The sequence below is a fragment of the Anolis carolinensis genome, chromosome 3, assembly GCF_035594765.1.
Source record: "Anolis carolinensis isolate JA03-04 chromosome 3, rAnoCar3.1.pri, whole genome shotgun sequence".
Lineage (NCBI taxonomy): Eukaryota > Metazoa > Chordata > Lepidosauria > Squamata > Dactyloidae > Anolis > Anolis carolinensis.
This window is the reverse complement of record NC_085843.1, coordinates 13,878,902-13,893,592: the sequence shown is the minus strand read 5'-3', so window position 1 is coordinate 13,893,592 and position 14,691 is coordinate 13,878,902. Positions and strand designations below refer to the sequence as shown.

Here is a 14,691-nt window from a genome sequence, read left to right as displayed (position 1 = left end):
CCTGCTTTGGAGAATGGAGTTGCATAATTTAAATGAATTAGTCTTCTGTCAACCTATTGGGGAGCTATTGTCGTCGGTGTTCCCGTTATGTCTAGAAGTGTATGTGTGGGTGCAAACTCACATCGAAGAATACCAGGAGGATGAGTCGGGCAAGGATTTGTAAAGGGTCTTCTTTTGCTTCCTCCAATCTTAACTTGCCTTCATGAGAAAGTTTGGGGGTTTTTTTTTTCTACCCATGTGTTTTGAACTGATGACAAAGCTAGTATGGGTGAACTGGTTCAGCTGATGAATTTTGCCAGGGGCTGGTTTCAGATTGATAGGGTCCATAGAAAGACTGAAATGAGGTGAATGCATAAATGTCGACAGCCCCTGGTAAGTATTCTGGAAGTCTGAAAATTCATGGGGTCAACCAGGGAAGGCTGTCTGTCACCTAAATGTCATCAGTAACATTCACTGGTGGATGTCCACAAGGCAAGGAACTCTATATTTATTTTTTGACATCGGTGAACTTCATCTAGGGTTATGGGCATTCACCTGTGCAGTATGCATATGTTCCAGAGAATGGGAACTGACTGAACACAGTCTTTACATCTGCTAGATAGATTGGCTCTTGGGCATTCTCCCTGTCAATATGCATGGGCAAATAAATCTGTGTATATTGATTATATAACTGTATATGTATATTTATACCTGTGGTTTAATATAATCACTTGTCAATCTGGCCATTTTCCATGGCTTTATATGAATGTATGTAATTCCCAGTCATTTTATATGCATTCCCCATACAGTTCACTTTGAGAACACTATGATATATGGGAACAGAAGTATAGCTCGAACAACTTGCATTTGCAGTTTTGATCTCTATGCTTGTTTCCTTTTTCTAATGAAAATAATCACATATTCAACCAAATGGGATAAGTATTCAGTTGTATATATGTTGTTGATGAATGCTAACATTTATTAATAAGATGTTACAAATTTCAGTGGAAGCATTCAGAATATTTTGTTTCCTTCCAACAAGTCTTCTATTTGAGTTGTATCCCTATCATAATATGCTAAATGTCCTTTACTGGTGAATGATAAAAACTGGGATGACACTGAGACAATAACTTTTGCAATTTGATGATAACTCTTAACACTTTAACATTTTTCTGAACTTAGTTCAGCTCTTTTAAAAAATGATGGATAAATGTCAGCGTTCATTGATTTCCTGACATTAACGACAACATGTAGATACTGAAAATCAGGATGATTAAATCAAATTGTATATGCCAGATACATGTACTAGGTAGAATTGTGAGAAGAATTTGTATGCAAAACATTTAGACTGTCTGTGCTTCTTCTTTAAAATAACCTTGCTTAAATAAACATTATTAACATAATGTAGAGAAAAGGAACTCTAAATCAAAAAGGAAGCATCCTTTGGGTATGTGACAAAGACTGTTGCATTTTTACTGTGTCAGTAATTAACTTTTTCACTTCAGTGTTAAATGCATTAAGGTTTTAAAGTTATCTAACTAAATGTAAAAACCAAAGTTAATAAATGGAAATAGCATTCATATTCTGTTTCCAGTCATCAGAGGACATTTTTCTCAATCAGAGTCATGCTTTATTCCCATAAATGTACATCGACTAAATCCAATCACTAATTGTAACTATAGTAAAGCTACTGAAGCAATGGGATTTTGCGTTACACTCAATAATTGATCCAATGGGTTTCCTGTAGGGTGTTATCACCCTAGAGTAGGCTTATACAAACATATGTCTGTACCCCTATATACGTTTTCCGAATTAGTGCTTGAACAATGGGAATCTGTTTTGAAATTATAGATAAAATATCCAAAGAAATAGCTGTGTTCATCTGTAGCTAGCAGTAGCTCTTGGCACAGTCTCTTTTACTCACTGATTAAGGATCTAAAGAATGATACGATGTTTTCTGGGATTTCCTGATGTTTGTCAGAGGTAGCATTGATTGCATAAGGGAATCCTGATTGCAGCCCTTCTGTGGGATGATGTCATAGTCCATATATGGTTAAGAGAAAGACGATCAATGCTGTACTGAATTTCTCTGATTCAATGGGCACAGAGAAGTGGATGCACCCAACATGGCACCTTAGATTTTCAATGGAAAATCTAGCCTCTCTCCCAGACCATTAGTATACCCAGTTGGAATACCGTTTAGGAATTGCTAGTTAATAAATGCATATAGAAAGGGTTGTTCTTGGATCTGATATTCTTGTCTCATGGCACTACACAAGAAAGTTCTTGTGCTTCTTAAAATATCATTGTTACTTTTTGCTTGTTTTGTAGTATTGTATGTTGCTTCTGCACCACTGGATGAAAATTGATGTCAGTATGTCATAGGCTGTCTTTATAGGCTTCTATTATTAGGTCGAGCATCTATAGCAATGGTTCCCAACCTTTGGGCCTCCAAGTGTTTTGGACTTCAACTCCCAGAAATCCTAGCCAGTTTACCAACTGTTAGGAACTGTTGGGAGCTGAAGTCCAAAACACCTGGAGGCCCAAATGTTGGGCACCATTGATCTATAGCCTGTGTCACAAAAGATATCCTGAGCAGATATGGAGGACTAGATCTGCAGCTGTTGAGACATGCTTGTGAATGGTTTATGCCAGTGGTTGTCAACCTGGTGCTCTCAAGATGTCTGGGACTATATATTCCATAAACCCCACCCATAATCTCTGGTAGTTTGGAATTACAGATATTATAGTCATGATATAATATACATCATGGCATTATATTTTGAAAAATCTTTATGAATCTTACAAAATTTCATGGCCTAAATTATATTGTTATTCCCAACTAGAATAGATCTATTTGAATCAAAGGGGTTGCCTATCATTAAGATCTGACTCAATGGATTGCATTTCGGACTAACCCCTAGAGCTGAGGCTGCTGCATTAGAATCTGGGCACATCAAAACATTTGCAGGACATATTAAACATGTATCAAGTCATAAACATCAACTCAGATAATCTTCAGTCCACAAAAAGGAAAAGGGAAAATGGGCAAAGCTTGGGAAAAGGACATCTGGATCGAGTTTTCCATATCTGTATCTTGGCCCATTGATGGGAGTATTTTGCTATTAGTTCTTAATTCTGTGGTTAATTGCTTGTTTTGTATGTTTTGTGTACTTATGTTCATTATTGTATTATGTTTATTTGTATGGTTTTTAAGTTGTTGTATGGTTTTCTTGCTATGTTGGAAACCACCCTGAGTCCCTTGAGGAGATAGGGCGGTATATAAATAAAGTTTTATTATTATTTATTATATACTACCTGTGCCATCCACGTGTTGCTGTGGAAATGTGCAGTGGTATGGGAAATAAAGTATTGAGGAATTGGTGGTATTTATTTATTTATTTCCAATATTTCTACCCCGCCCTTCTCCCCGAGGGGACTCAGGGTGGTAGTTAGTATATGTTATTTCCTAAAGCTTATGAATATACAATATTTCTGGTTTTCCTTTTTTTTGTCTGTTGGAGGCAAGTATGAATGCTGCAATTAGCCAGAATGATTAGCATGTAATGGCCTTTCAGCTTCAAAGCCTGGCTGCTTCCTCCCTGGGGGAATCTTTTGGTGGGAAGTGTAAGCTGGCCTTGATTGTTTCCTGTCTGCAATCCCCCTGTTTTCAGAGTGTTGTTCTTTATTTACTGTTCTGATTTTAGAGTTTTTTAATACTTGGAAACAGATTGTGTTGATTTTCATGGTTCACAGCAACATAATAATAATAATAATAATAATAATAATAATAATAATAATAATAATAATAATAATAATAATAACTCTGATAATACACAGTACTTTTCTCCCTCCTCAGCTTCCTCCCTGGCAGAATTCTTTGTTGGGAGGTGTTAGCTGGCCCTGATTGTTTCCTGTGTGGAATTCCCATTTTCAGAGTGTGGTTCTTTATTTACTCTCCTGATTTTAGAGATTATATTGTTCTGTTTTATTATACCAGTAATTTTTATATTATATTTATAATCTTATATTATTTACTTTGCACTGGACTATATGATGGCCCTTCTACACAACGGTGAAAAAATCCAAATTGAACTGTATTAAATGGCAGTGTGGACTCAAGATAATCCAGTTCAAAGCAGATACTGTGGATTATCTACCTTGGCATTTTGGGTTATATAGCTATGTGGAAGGGCCTTGAATCTACACTGCCATATAATCCAGTTCAAATCAGATAATCTGTATTTTATAGGCAGTATGGAAGAGGCCTAAGTGAACCCTCAGCTATTGTGGCTGAGGTGGTTGCTAGGACACGAAGTGAGCGAGGCCTAAAGGGGGCGGGGCCTACCGTTCTGACTGGCAGCCAGGGGGAGAACGGCTCTTTATCCTCTGTAATTTGGACTTTATTTTTCTAGGTTTTTTTAATTGAAAGACATAGATTAGATGACTATGTCTTTTGTGGTGTGATTTGGTTCATGGGAAAAACGCACATTACATATATAATCTTATGTTACATTCCCTTGAACTGAATTAGGTCTAGTCTAGATCCTGACTTCTGAATAAATATTTATAGGATTGAAATGTTTGTGTTATGTGATTTCTGTGCACAAAGCCTTTGGTAGGTACCAAGCAAAAAAGAAACAATGTACCAATGCTCAAAAAACATGTATAATACCCCACCTGCCATTTCCTCCCATTCATCAGAAAAGTAGTAGCAGTCAAGCAGAGAACTGTTAGAATAGCCTTGAAATGTTTGACTTTTGCAAAATTGTGTGGTAGCTGTATTTTGATCTGCCATCCAATTTGATTTTACATCCATGAAAAGAGAAACGTAACATTTGAGTTATCATTGGTTGATCGTGGTGGTAGTGATTACCACTTATACATACAGTAATTCCTGTTTTATTCTCCACAGAAAATTGCTCATTAACTGGGCTTTTACTAAAAAGTGCCCCATGCTGTCACTCCTCCTAAAATACAATGCGCAGAGCTTACATGAAAGGCCAACGGTGTTATTAATTAGATTGGCACCAAATGATTCTGACTACCTGTTGTTTGGCTGGGTTTCTTTTTCTTTCTGTCTGTGCTGGGGATGACTCTTCATGGCTATGAGTCAACAATGTGGAATTAATATATATATTGTAACCTGGAGATGTGGAAAGAAAAATAAAATTTTTCAAGTGTTGACATGTTCTGGACCCCTGAATTAACATAATTAAAGGTGTTTGTGGAGGTTTTAGATGTTTCTAGGCTTTGCTTAAGGACTGTGTTTTCATCTATTTTCATGTTGATGGCAGCCATTCCCTGCTGTTGGGTACAAAAACATATTCAAGTATTTTGTCTTCTAGTTCTAATTTCATGAGCATTACAGATGAAGTTATTTTTTGTGTTAAAATCTCTGGATCCATGTTTTCATCTGTCTCACTTGCATTTTGCTAATTGCTGCAAGTGCAAGGACTGTGTTCAGGGTCAACACCATGGATAGTGAGAATAATTTTGAAACTGCCTACCCTGAGAAAGTCTACTTGTTTACAACAATCATGACATCTGTGCTATAAGGGTCATGAATTCTCTATTCTCTAAATTGTGCCATGTCTTTTAAATAACTTCTATTCATGCAGACTTTCTTTCTATTAATATAAAGTTGAAAGCTCCATATGTTGCTGCTGCTTCAGAAGAATGCTTGTCCATCTTGACCAGTGCTGTGAATATGTGGGGCTGAAAACTATCTGGGCCTGACAGTTCCTTTTACTACAAACATCTCTGTTGGTTTCCTTCATAATTTTGCTCAAGGTCCCACAGCTTCATGTTCTCATTCAGGAGAAAATGGTAGGACTGTTACCTTAGCTCCAACCAATGCCTCCATAGGTTTTTAAGGAGCCACTTGCCCCCTAAGTATTATTGCATTCCAGTTTATGTGTTTTTTCCCCTTTTCTGTGAATTTATCAATAATTGTCCATGTCATAATTCACTCCCCACAGAAAAGGTCTGATTTGGTGCTGGGCAAAATAGAAGCCGGATTTGGAATGAATGTGGAAGCCATATAAGGTTGAAAAGAGAGAGAAAAGCCAGTTTCTTGGGCAAAATATCTTGCCTGGATTGTTCTCAGAGTTGTAGTCCAAAAAAGTAATTTTTCTAAGCTCTGGTGCTGGCCTCATTATGTCTTTTTTGCTCTTTAGCCAATTTTTGCTAACTGTACCTTCTTCTACCCTTGTGCTGTCTATGGTGCTGAAACAAATATCTGGCTTATTTTCCCTAGAGTGCTGTTCATCTATTTTCTGCTGTTTTCTTGTCTTGATTCCATCAAGATTTAATTCAAGTGCTCAGCTTCTAGTCGATGGGTCAAGGACCTGCTAAACTGTTTCTATAAAAGCTTTGGACCAAATCCTCTATATCTATCGTTCCAGATGTTGTTGAGCTAGTCAAGTAATGTATTTGTCATGACGTAACCAGGTTGAACTTCCAGAAATGATGCTCATTTGTCAACCAATGTACATCAGATGCATCATGTATAGACTTAGTGCAAGAGGATGACCCTATATAGTGCACCTGTCAGCTCCTATGCTGGGGTTTAGAATGACTGTGTTTATTCTATTTATTTTATTCATTTACAACATTTTTACCCCACCTTTCTCACCTGTGGGGACTCAAGGCAGTCTAGTGATGGGTCCGGCCATCTGTGTGACTCCCCCCATTTGTGTGGTTTTTAAATCAGTGCATAATATTTTGTGCATTTCAAATATTCTCATGATGCTACTTGAGAACACTAATGTTAGCAGAGACAAGTGCCTTCCCTAATCACCTCCAAATCATGTCATCATTATGTTGTGGATCCTGACTGGCTGATTGAATATGTCATTAGTTTTGTTTCATTAATAAGAGTTTTTCACATGCACAGACTTCTTCATAAATAGGATGAAAAAAAACCCAAAACTGACATTTTCACCCAATCAGGTAGAGAGTTTTCAGCATTTTACTCTTAAAAGTCTTTGTATCCAGAAGCTGCTGGTGGGTATGTTGCTTTGGAGCAGTGAATCCATGTTGAGCTTCAACAGGCCTATTCTGTATATAATGGCAACATTTTATGGGCACTATTCAAGATGCAGAACCCTTTAAAATCAAGGAGCCTTTCACACTGCAGAGTTACAGTCCTTTGATTCCAGTTTAATGGCCATGGCTCCATCCTAGGAAACCCTCAGCAAACTACTAGCACAGGCTAGAACCATGGCAGTTAGAGTGGAATCAAAGTGCTGTAACTGTGTGGTATGAAATTATTACTATTGTGGTGTTGTCAACTTTGTTTGTAGCCATGTGCATTCCACCATCTTCATGATGTTAAATTAGTTTCTGCATCTCTCTCTCCCTTTACTCCTTCTACATACTGGAAATAGCTATATTGCCTGATCTGCTCAAATGCAGATATTTGGTTTGTTTTCAATAAAAATTACCAATGTCTGTAGAATGTTTTATTAAACTATGTGAAATAAACTATTTTAAAAACAACAATCAGTGTGGGGAATAACCCAGTGGGCCATGAGAATGAAAATCTGGCACAAACCCCCTTCCTCTTTCTTTCTTTGTTTTATTTCCACTCCTTTCTGCAGAATTGACCATTGCATTAGATAGACCACATCAGCTCTAGATTATTAAAATTGGTTTTCTGTGGGTGAGCAGATGGCAACTGCTGGATGACATATGTTCTGTACCAGAAACTAAAGCTGATGTGGTCTATCCAATACAATTTTCTGAATCAGCACCCCAAAAAACCAAACCAAATCTAAAGTTGACCAAAAACTGATTTGTAACCCTTTTGGTTCTAATGTTGGAAAGTGATCCCTAGTCAAAGTGGCTCCTGGTCAAAGTGGTCCCTGGTCAAAAGAAGGCTGAGAACCACTGGAATAACTGAATAGATAATGTAGAAACTTGGAACTAGTAGGGCCGAGAGTCAGATCCACTAGAAGATAAGTGTATGCTATGCTCCAAAATATTTACTTATGTGGTGCCCATTTTTCATTCCTGACAGTGAAAATTAATCCTAATGCAAATAATTGGCACTGTGAGTTCTGTAATATATAAGACATACAGTACCTGTTTATTTGAAATCTGAAATGCATACAATACCTAGTTACTTGATTTCAAGGCTAGGCAATGCAAAGTAATATTGGGAATCATTTAGATTAGCCTAAAAGTCAGGAATGAAGTCTCATGAAGACCAAGGCCAGTACCTAGTTGCACAAGTTCCCCAAGAGAAGTGACTGCATGTGTATGTTTTATGTGGAATAATCATATTTAGTTAAAATCCATACTCAACCAAGGGAACTGTGTGACTTTGGGTAAGTCATACTCTCAACCTAAGAGGAAAGCTTAGTAAATCTCTTTTGAATAAATCTTAGCAAGTAGAGTTTCTGACAATGTGTGTCACAACCTGAAGAACAACTGAGCAACTATCAGCTTTGCTAGACTAAAGAATGCCAAGCACTGGAAGAGCTGTTCAATGTTATTTATTGTGTGGAAATTTTAGAGCAAGGGTGTCCAATTCTTCACAGAGATACATATGTCAAACAGTGACAATTCAATATTATAAGCTCATAAAATGAATACTCAACCAACAGTGCATGTCCACAGTATATGGCCCTAGCCTTGTTCTCTTCCCTCACCCCTGATGTCTTTTCATTCATTTGGCCACCGCAAATATAACAATGTTTTAATTCTCTAAAGCCTTTGACTGACTTAAAATGTGTGAAAATTGTCTGCCCCCTCAGGGGACAGCAAAAAAAGAACACGCAATAGTGAAAATAATGGAAGAATGGGATTGTTTCAAACGGACTCCATGGGATGGAAATGTTGACATATTTCAAGTGAGACATACAACTCCTGATTACATGTCTAGAAATGATAGCCTGTACAAACAGAGATGATGGGGTGTGAGTTGGTAACACAGAGTGTATTTCTCTTTCAAGGAATATATTTCAAAGATGGTCAAATAACTGGGTTAGATAAGATGTTCTGGGCTTCAGTCCCACGTATGCCTACTTCTCTTTGACTTGTTAAGAAAAATACATTGGCAGTGAATAAAACATGTCATGAAAGCAACTACAGTACATGTTCCCTACTGGGAGACATTGATTATGAAGTCCATGCAGGGGGAATGAGTAATCAGACCTAAATTGTGCTCTGCGCATGTATGCATATGCATGTTTATTTAGAAAAGTTGGCTTTACATTTTAATATGAAGACATTAACAATTTCTTTAAGGAAAGGAGTGGGCCCTCCAGATGTTATTTGACTACAGCTCCTTTCAGCTTGAGCTGTCTGTCATAGCCACTTGTGGAAAAACATGGCAGTCTAACAACAACTGAAAGGATACACATTATTTTGCTGTGATCCATTGTTACCTATTTGACTTCAACTTAGAGCAAACCTATGACTAATAATAATAATAATAATAATAATAATAATAATAATAATTTGTTATTATTTGTTAAAAACAAAGTATGGATTGTCGATGTTGTAATCCCAGGGGACAGCAGGATTGAAGAAAAACAACTGGAAAAGCTGACATGATATGAGGATTTAAAGATTGAATTGCAAAGATTCTGGCACAAGCCAGTCAAGGTGGTCCCAGTGGTGATCAGCACACTGGGTGCAGTGCCTAAAGACCTTGGCCTGCACTTAAACACAATCGGCGCTGACAAAATTACCATCTGCCAACTGGAAAAGGCCACCTTACTGGGATCTGCATGTATTATTCGCCGATACATCACACAGTCCTAGACACTTGGGAAATGTCCTACATATGATCTAATACAACAGCCAGCAGAGTGCCTGCTGTGGAATCACCTTGTTGTGTTTCAAAAAAAAAAATAAAAAATAATAATAATAATAATAATAATAATAATAATAATAATAGCAACAACAACTTTATTTTTATATCCTGCCTCCATCTCCCCAAAGGGACTCAGGACGGCTCACATGGGGACAAGCCCAGGTAGTTACAAACACTGTAAAAGACACAACAATATAAAAACAAATCGATAAAACATATTAAAATCACATTTGCAATAATACATAATTAGATAAAAACCTGGGAAAGCTCATAAAAATGAACTGGGCCGGAGAAAGTGCATACAGTGAGGAATGTAAACTGGAGGAGGAGGTAAATAACCTGAGACTGTGGTCGTGGTTAGGGTCTTAGAATGAGGTAAACATGAGAACTGTTTCCAACTAAAGGAATAGAATAAAGTGCAACAGAGATATTGTTGATCCACCAGAAGAACCCTAAACATAAGGGCGAGGATCATTCACCAAAAGCCTGTTGGAAGAGCCAAGTTTTCAGGCTCTTCCTAAAACTTAGGAGGGTAGGGGTTTGCCTAATCTCCCTGGGGAGAGAGTTCCAGAGCCAGAGAGCCACCATGGAGAAGGCTATCTCCCTCGTCCCCACCAACCACGATTATGAAGGTGGTGGGAGCGAGAGGATGGCCTCCCCCGACGAACAAAGAGGCTGTGCAGGTTCATAGGGGGAAATATGGTCATGAAGGTAGGTGGGTCCCAAACCATTAAGGGCTTTGTAGGTGATAACCAGCACCTGAATTGGGCTCGGAAGATAAACAGCAGCCAATGGAGCTCCTTAAACAGGGTGGTTGACCGCTAACACTAACACTCCAGAAGAAAGGAGCAGAATTCAAAATGATCTTGACAGACTAGAGAGAAGGGCTGAAACTAACAAAATGAAGTTCAACAGGGACAAATGCAAGATACTTCACTTCGGCAGAAAAAATGGAAATCAAAGATACAGAATGGGGCACACCTGGCTTGACAGCAGTGTGTGCGAAAAAGACCTTGGAGTCCTCGTGGACAACAAGTTAAACATGAGCCTACAATGTGATGCGGCAGCTAAAAAAGCCAATGGGACTTTGGCCTGCATCAATAGGGGAATAGCGTCTAGATTCAGGGAAGTCATGCTCCCCCTCTATTCTGCCTTGGTCAGACCACACCTGGAATACTGTGTCCAATTTTGGGCACCACAGTTGAAGGGAAATGTTGACAAGCTGGAAAGCGTCCAGAGGAGGGCAACTAAAATGATTAAGGGTCTGGAGAACAAGCCCTATGAGGAGAGGCTTAAAGAGCTGGGCATGTTTAGCCTGCAGAAGAGAAGGCTGAGAGGAGACATGATAGCCATGTACAAATATGTGAGGGGAAGTCATAGGGAGGAGGGAGCAAGCTTGTTTTCTGCTGCCCTGCAGACTAGAACACGGAACAATGGCTTCAAACTACAGGAAAGGAGATTCCACCTGAACATCAGGAAGAACTTCCTCACTGTGAGGGCTGTTCGGCAGTGGAACTCTCTCCCCCAGACTGTGGTGGAGGCTCCTTCCTTGGAGGCTTTTAAGCAGAGGCTGGATAGCCATCTGTCGGGGGTGCTTTGAATGAGATTTCCTGCTTCTTAGTGGGGGGTTGGACTAGATGGCCCATGAGGTCTCTTCCAACTCTACTATTCTATGATTCTATGATTCTATGATTCCTTGTAATTCGCTCCAGTTAATAATCTGGTTGCCAAGCGCTGGACCAATTGAAGTTTCCAGGCCGTCTTCAAGGGCAGTCCCATGTATAGAGCATTGCAATAGTCCAATCTAACTGAGAGGCCTCCAAAATACCAGTCTTGAAAACCTAGGGACTCTGTAACTTCCCTGATGGAGCCCATCCACTTGCAATGTGGTCTTCCTCTTTTTCTAATTCCTCCCACTCTACCAAACATTGTTGTCCTTTCTAATGAGTTATGTCATCTCTTGATATGTTCAAAATATCAGTAGTCTCTGCATAGCCCTTTTAGCTTTTATGGAGAGTTCAGGATTGATTTGCTCTTGAGTCCATATACTTCTGATTTTGGCACTCCATTGTATCTATAGAACTCTCCTACAGCACCATATTTCAAATGACTTTTCTTCTTGTCCACTTTCTTTACTGTCCATTTATTTCAGTTTTACATAGAAACTAGAAATATGTTGTCGAAGGCTTTCATGACCAGGATCACAGGGTTGTTGTGTGTTTTCCAGGCAGTATGTCCATTTTCCAGAAGTATTGTCTCCAGACATTTAGCCCACATCTATGGCAAGCATCCTCAGAGATTGTGAAGTATATGAAATACTAGAAATACTATGAAATACCATGTATGGACAATCCTGGCTTTGGTATTCCGTGATAGATGTTCACACTTGAGGACCATATCCATTTCCTTCACAATGTCTGAAAGGACACGTGTTTCCTTTTTCTGACTAGTATCTTAGACAATAGATTTTCTCATCCAAGTCCACAATTCCATGTTTCTGTGTGATCTATGGGTGAGGAACTACTTCCATTTATAACTGTTTTGTTATTTTTATGGGAATTGCTATGTGGTTGCAGAACTATATGTCAGAATCAAAACTGCTGAGCAAACTGAAAGCAAAACACTGTAATTGATGTTTTTCATTTATTGCCGTGGTTCTCAACCTGTGGGCCCCCAGATGTTTTTGGTCTACAACTCCCATAAATCCCAGCCAGTTTACCAGCTGTTAGGATTTCTGGGAGTTGAAGACCAAAATATCTGGGGACCCACAGGTTGAGAACCACTGATTTATTGAGACCTGAATCCTATTGATAGTCCCAACTAAATGAAATGAATTGATTCAATGGGATAGTTATGTGTTGACCTTCTCTGCTTTTCTTTCTTTCTGCAGATAAACATTTGTGGGTTTGATTTTTGCGGATTTGATTGAATTCTATGCTATTTTTCATCCAGCTCAGTAGATTTTGGCATGGATGCCTATGAAAGTGAATAAGAAATTAATGTTCAAGCTTGTAAACAAATATTTTTTTCAATGAGTCTGTTTCCATACTCTGAAATGAAGAGGAGGCATCTTCTTACTGTATCTATGACAATATGTTATTCACTATGAAAGTAAAAGAAGAAAAGCAACAAGTAAGATAGCAAAAGAGGTTGTCTTGTTTTATAGCTCAGATTCTTACCTTGCTGTCATCTGCCTGTCTGTTCTTTTTGGATACACATTGTAGGAGCTAGGATATATCTTAGATTTGTCAAGAAATGCTGCAAAAGGATTCTGTCAGGGTTAGTTATTTCTCTCCCATCCATAACATACATACTGTAAAAAAGGTACATTTGGATTTATGACATTTTGCTACATATCCACTGTTAAATATGTTTTCTATTAAAACCTAGATCTATGTCTTGAAGCTACAGAAGGAGCTTTGAAATAACAAAGCATTGTTTCGTAAATGTATTTGAACTAGAAAGAAAGAGCAAATGAGCAGAATCTGAGGAATTACTTTTAATGTAATCACTCAGCTACAGTTCAAAGACTCCCTAAAATAGTGGATTTTATTTCTAGTTACATTTTTAAACTAAATAGCTTTTACTTTTTTGTTATGCAAAAGTAATTTTGTAACATAATTTTAAAAAGCTAATATTGCTAAATGTAATGATTTAAATTACTTTTTAAATGGCATGTTAGAAGCCACTCATATTCTGGGAGACCACCCTCTGTAAGAAAAATAAATAACTGAAAGCTAGTATGTTTGCATGGTTCATAGATAACAGATATACCAACTTAACGGTTATATTAGTGATGTTCACAAGTGTTATGATTTCATATAACTCTAAATTATCTTGTCTTGTTCATCTTAATACATATAGAACCATTGAATGAATCGGATTTAATAATGTATTGACTCACCATTCAATAATTGTCTGAATAGCCCTGACAACTAGTTGTACAGCAATCCTAATATATGCAATGCGGAAAGCTCAGTGGTGATTCCTGCAATCCCAATATATAAGGCACTGACTAGTTATGTAGTATTGTTGGTTTGTCCCAATCAGAGCAGGCCACACTAGCAGTTCCCGTATCACTTTCACAATGTTGGTATTCAGCAGAATGGTGTTGTAGCACAACATGAAGTTGTGTAACTACATGAATATCCTACTCAAGTACAATGCAGGATCTTATAAGGTAAAGGTAAAGGTTTTCCCCTGACATTAAGTCTAGTCGTGTCCCACTCTGGGGGTTGGTGCTCATCTCCATTTCTAAGCTGAAGAGCTGGCATTGTCCGTAGACACCTCAAAGGTCATGTGGCTTGCATGGCTGCATGGAGTGCTGTTACCTTCCTGCTGGAGCGGTATCTATTGATGTACTCACATTTGCATGTTTTCGAACTGCTAAGCTGACAGAAGCTGGGACTAACAGTGGGAGTTCACCCCGTTCCCTAGACTCGAACCACCAACCTTTCGGTCAGCAAGTTCAGCAGCTCAGTGGTTTAACCCACTTTGCCATTGGGGGGCTTATAGTGAATCTTTATTGTTATAGACCAGATATATTCAGTTGCCAACCTTGCAGCCATAGAATATGCATATGAAGTGTTGAATGTAATATAAAAAATATAATAAAATCTCTGAGTATAAGATATAGCATAGGAACTATTTTAGGAAGTTCAGTATATTAGAATGCATGTATTCCTGCCTTGTTGAGAGACCTGGATTAAAGTCTGGGCAAAATGCCACTGGAATATATATAAGATAAAGAGAGCACCAGCACTTTTATCCTATGAGACATGGATAGAGGTGACTCATACTAACCTTAGCAGATATCCAGCAGAGAAAATATGGCTCCTAGTCAGTGCACAGTAGATGACAAGCTGCCACAAGACTTCAAGTGGACA

At 38.3% G+C, this 14,691-nt stretch overlaps 1 protein-coding gene across 16 annotated transcripts in view; it reads left to right on the top strand.

The window, feature by feature from the left end:
* dlg2 (discs large MAGUK scaffold protein 2) overlaps positions 1–14,691 on the top strand; it is a 1,295,060-nt gene that overhangs the window by 437,941 nt on the left and 842,428 nt on the right. The window lies entirely within an intron of this gene.